Source organism: Arachis duranensis, chromosome 5 (assembly GCF_000817695.3).
Source record: "Arachis duranensis cultivar V14167 chromosome 5, aradu.V14167.gnm2.J7QH, whole genome shotgun sequence".
NCBI lineage: Eukaryota > Viridiplantae > Streptophyta > Magnoliopsida > Fabales > Fabaceae > Arachis > Arachis duranensis.
Genome location: NC_029776.3, coordinates 90,089,308 through 90,095,631, shown reverse-complemented (window position 1 = coordinate 90,095,631; position 6,324 = coordinate 90,089,308).

Sequence of the window (6,324 nt, the reverse complement as noted above, 5' to 3'; positions counted from 1 at the left end):
TATAAAAACACACGTCATAACATAACTTCTTCCAAAGGTTTTTCATTTAGAGGTATATAGCAACATCTCCCTAGCAACTTCATGCCATAACAATGCAGAACCAGCAAAGAAACAAAGCAATAAAAAATAGGTGAAGTTTACCTTTTGATTGGGATGTTTTTGAAGAGTTTCAGACAAATTAAACTAGGGGATATCTTTTTTGCTCTTCGAAATCATCAAGAAATAAAACTAGATAGAACAACTATAGAGTACCTCCATCAGCTCTATGTGCAGTTCAAGTACAAAATTGATTTGCAGTAATTGATCATAATCGTTAACACATTATGATGGTAACAATATATAGACTTGCAACACGTGCATACCTATGATGAGAAAATGGTGAATAACTAATCTTATAACCATAGTTGCTGAAACTAATTTTTTTATTACAAATCACAATTTATCAAAGTTCTAATTTCATGTTCTTGGTAACTTAACAAACTCCAACAGATTTCGTGTAAAACCTCGTACAAATCTTAATCAGAAAATCAAATTTTTTCGCTCAAGTTTCCTATAATCAAAATCCACCCAAATTCAATTAGGAATAAAAAAACATACTTACCTGTGATCAGCCTTTTGCAAAACTCCGAAAATAGGAAAACATGCAGCTGCTATTTTCGATAAGGACCAGTGATGCACCAAGATTATATTACCTGAGTAATACAACCTGGAAAAAACATCTCTTCAATTAAAATTCATAGGAACCACTACAACAAAACCATGTCCAAATCTCTTTTCAAAACATGCATAGAAAATTAGAGAAAATATCTAACCATACTTGCTAATTAGTGAGACGAATGGAGGATTCCAGGCTGGAGAAGTGGAGGTCCACCAGCAGACGGCGCAGCTGCACAAGGAAGCTTCAGAGGCGCCGATAAAACTCGCATGCAACAGCAAAGTGGCGTCGCTCTGGTTCCGTGTGTGGAGGCGTGATGGGCGGAGAGGCTAGGAGCAGCGTCGCAGTGTCCGAAGAAGAGAGAGAAGAGGGTTGTGCGATGGTACCGTGTGTGGAGGCGCGATGGGCAGAGACGCTAGGAGCGGCGTCACAGTGTTCGGAGAAGAGAGGGAAGAGTGCTGCGCGATATTTCCGGAGGCGTGACGCGGGTGTAGATGATTTTCAAACTTTTATGTGGTAAAACGGTGAAAGCAAAGGTAGGGTTTTTGGCGAGGGTAATTTTGGTTTATCCTGGGTCAATTTTGGATGGTGCTGAAGTGTATTGGACTTTCGGGTCCCAATCCAGACATATTTGGCTGGTTTTTGGTTGATATGATCTTGGTTCCCTAGCATTGTTGAAAATTTTATCATGGAATGCATAATATACTATTCATTAATCGAATTTTATCTAATTAAGCACAAAATTTAAAATTTTAACTAATTCATTATCACTAACGACTTAGCAGTCATTAATTTTATTTTGAATTAAAAAAAATAAATTAAATATGTTATCTAAGTATTGGTTGTTGGTAATTTATTTACGAAATTAAAAATTAAATTTGATTAATTCAATCGTTAACTTTATTTTTAAATTAAAAATATAAAAAACAAATATAATTGAATGACGTCATTAGCGGATCGTGAAAAATGAATTTAGTTAATTCATTATTATGACTACTTTTATGAAAAAGATCAACTCAAATTGCTGACGACCTTCTTTTACCGATAATATGGTCATCTAGATAGGTCATTGGTAATAAGGCAGTCGATAACAGACTTATTTATAATAATAAAAGCAATGTATAAATATACAGAATAACAATATTATATTTAAAGTAATTTTATGATAAGAGAATATTTTTAATTTTTCTTATCGTGAATAATTAAATTAAGAAAAAACTAAAATAATATCTGTAGATCGAATTTTACTTTAATATTTTGCAGAGTGACGTGAATTTAGAAAATTTTATTAACGGGAACAAAATATATTTAGAATAATAATTTTTTTCTTAATTATACTATAGTATTATAAAATATCATTACTTTTCAAATTATTTAACTAATAAATTAAAATAATAAAATAATAATGTAAAATAATGAATAATTTAAAATTCTATTCTTCTGGTTTCATATTTTAAAAAGATTGAATAATCTTTTTATTGTCAATACAATCAAATGTCTCTCTTTCTATATATGTCACTAAACAATCATTTAAAAATTCATCTCCCTTATGGTTGCAAAGCTAACTCTTTATGATGTTTATAGCAGGAAAAGTTCTTTCAACTGTACCCTAAACCCTAAACCCTAAACCCCAAAACTAAAACTAACTTCAAAAGAAGAAACACTAATGGATAAATAATATTTTTTCGAGTCTCAACCAATTTTTGAGAAAGAGCACCAATCTCATTTAAGTTTGAGATCCAATCTCCAATGATAAAGTTCTTTTGAAATACTTCTCCATTACTAATAGGATAAAATTATCAACTTAAATTAATTAATTAATAAAATTAATTCACAATTATACACAAATTAAAAAGTTCAGTATAAAATTATAAATACAAAATTGATCAATTAATAAAATTTTCATCAGGCAACAGCAGCAAGTCAGTAATTAATAATATCCCAAATTTATAATTCAAAATAACTCAATACACAAAAATAATTTACAAACAAATTAATGAAACTAAATTATCAATTACATCATCAGAACAAATTCAATCACAAATTCACAATTACTAAACCAACTATATCAAATTATCAATTATCAAACAATGAAGCAAATGAGCAATAAACTAAATGAAGCAACTAACTAACTGAGCAAATAAGCAACTAAGCAAGCAGATATCGATTTCGGTAAATCATGAATATACTCTCCATATGAACTATGTGCTAACTATTGATTATTATTCAGTCACATAAAAATATAACACTCCAACAGAACTTGAATCTCAATGAACATAATGGATTTGGTTAGTTGCTCATAATTTCTTGTTTCAACTTAACAAGAAAACCAACACAATACCTCCTAACCAATGCCATGTTACACAAACCATTCCTTTATTCTGAATCCCCACCCTAAAGCTTATTTATTTATAATGTACATATGCTATAATTAATTGGTTACAGGGTAGACTTGAGAATTATTTGGTATTTACCAGTCTTGATAGTTTGATTTGGGTTCCCTATTATGTACTAAGAGGAAAGAGTCTAAGACTAAATTACTGAACTCCAAGAGGACAACCCAGTAGCGATGCGGCGCCCAGCAGCAACATGCAGCAGAACGAAGGTTGAGCACTTGAACTGCTGAAGACTGAACACTGAACAGAGAAGAGGATCGTAGAATAAGAAAGAAGAACCAGGAAAGATTGATGCTTGCTGAAGAGAAGGCAGAACCAGATGTCGAACTGCCGAAGGAAGAAACACAGGGGTAGAACCACATAAATCACAAGCAGTGACGCAGAAGAGGAACACAGTTAGTCAGTTACGCAGAAGAAGGTAGAACTTGAGAACCACCAGATGCAGCATGGCAGTGATGCAAGGAGAAACCAACAGAGGACGAAACCACGCGGGAAAATCGTGGCGATACAAGGAGAAACCGACGAACTGACGGAGCCACACGAGAGAAACGCTGAACAAGGCAGTGACGCCAGTGGCAGGGAGCCAGTGACACTGCCACACTGACAGAGACGCAGAGTGGTGGGCTGGCGATAGTAACCCTAGAGCAGTTAGGGATTTGGGGAGAAAGGGAGAAGAAGAAGCATTAGAGATTTTAAGCTTTGGGCTGGAGGCAAAATTAATTATATAGTGGGGATAATTATGGTATTTTATTAAGAATTACTCCTTATTTTTTTAAAATTTTACTAGGGACAGTTACCCCAACAGCTTTATGAATACATCTGTCCCTGGTTTTGCATGCACATTTTAAATAGTTATTTAAATATTTTTACAAAAATTTGGATTAAATGAATAAGTTATTTGCCAAATATAAAAATTGTTTATCACGTATAATAAAATATAATATTTTTCATATTTTAAATTATTCAAGGAGCGAGGCTAATTTTTTTTATATGAAAACAATATTGGTATTTTTGTTGAAGATGGAATTATTTGGTGTAATTACATATGGGTGAATTTTTCAGGTGGAGAGTCAACACACAAGGTGCGTGTTAGCCACGTGTCATCATTCTGGCAATACGCAGGATGCGCGTTAGATACGTGTCAATATTCTCGCCAACACGCAAGATGCGTGCTGTATATATTTTTTGCACATCCATAATACTATAAATAATACACTTCAAATATCAATATTTAATCAAAACACTATCTTTCATCTCCATATTAAAAATAATTTCTAAAAGGAGCGACTCTTATATCAATAACAATATGTTTTTTTATTGATTTTTATTTGATAATTTGTGAATGACAATGGTTGATTTTTCACACGTGGTATGACAAGTCAAATAATAGTATATCAATAGAAATGTTAAGAAAAAAGGACGAAAAAGTTGGTAAAGTGGTAAAATGAGAAATTATTTACTCTTAAATTAAGATAATAGAGAAGATATTTTATAAAAGTTATAAAATCAATAATGATTAATTTTTCACTTTATTACTTTATCAACTTTCTCACCTTAGAAGATCCCAATTCAGATAATAAAAAGTCTATCTTTAATAAGCACAATCAAATTGAGCATTTGTGATATACATAATTAATAATTTTAAATATGACCCATGTGGGGTTTAATAATAATTATTAATTTTTTACATATGGCACAAATAATTTTAAAATTCATTTGGGATAACCCTAATTTCTTTACCCTCTAAGCTCACTTCACTCGCCTTTTTATCCATAGAACTACCACCACCACCTTCACTCTTTCTCTCAGTCCTTCTCACAACGTCGTCGTGGCAACCACGTTGTTCCATCACCGTTCAGCATCGTCGTTCTCACTCTTCAACGACGTCATCCTTAGCAGCAACGGCAGCGTGGGTCTCAGCAAGTCAGCATCGTCATTCGCGTGGTACCGCCGTGGTGCTCCATCTCTTCCTTCATCACTGCACTTTTAGAGTTCCAATGAATCCTCAGTCAGGATGGATACAAAATACACTAATTTAGTATCTCTGGACATAATATTTCTATCCATGTTTCATCTGTCAAATGCGATTTTGTATCTCCGTGTCCCTGTCTTAGTGTTCTATCCCTGAAAACAAATGCAGCCTTAGTTCTTGTCGAGAACTTATTCTTAGCGTTTACTTTGAAATTTGGCTTAAATTCAATAATTATAGTAACAAATTCTTTTTTTTTGGAAAAAAGAAGCTCAAACACATGAAGTGGAGCGTGCAATAATGAATGAACCAAGTAGATCATAAACTAAGCTATCCAACTCCAAGTAAGACTACTGTTTATCCCATTGTCATCTCCGGCATTGCCATCAACAACAAAAAAGATCTACACCTAACCACTCCTTATAGTTCATGAAGGATATATGGATGACCTCAACAACCCCTTTTCCTTTGTTCTGAAAAATCCTTCTATACCTTTATAGCCAGACGTTCCAGATAATCGCACAAAAACCCATCAACCACCTCTTGTGCTCTTCCTTGCTAGCTGATATCTCAGTCTAACTTATAAAATGTTCCTTCAGCGTCCCCGGGCATGACCATTACCTTCCAACAAATGCTAACCAGGCACACCAAACCTGCCAAGAAAAATCACAGCCAAGGAACAAGTAGTGAACATATTCAATAATACTCTTGTTACAAAACACACATAGAATATCTTCCTGGTGGATGACTCCCAACCGACTCAGCCTCTCCTTCGTATTGACCCTACCAGTCAATACAAACCAGACAAACAGTTCAACTCTTGGTGGGACTAAACCTTTCCAAAGTGTTCTTGTAAAGTTGTAGCTTGTTATATCCTCTGGAAGGTTGTCCTCCTGTATCTCCTGCATAAAAGATTTAGTAGAAAAGACCCCTTGTTTATCAAATTTCCATACAACTCGATCCTCACTACCATAAGCCAATTTGACCAGTCTTAATGCCTCATGCAATTGGTTCACTAGATCCAACTCCCATTGGAATAGCTCTCGCCTCCATTGGAAGTTCCATATCCACTCAACCCCATCCCAAAACCTACAATCGCCTATAAAACATCCTCTTTGGTTTGAGACTGAAAAAAAGCCTCAGAAAATGGACTTTTAGAGCACCACCACGCAGCCAGACATCCTCCCAGAACCGAGTCCCTCTTCCATCACCAACCTCCATAGCCAACCCAGTGATTATCTTCTGTCTAACTTGCTGACTCGTGAACTGCATCTGACAGATATCCTTCCAAGGGCCCCTTTGCT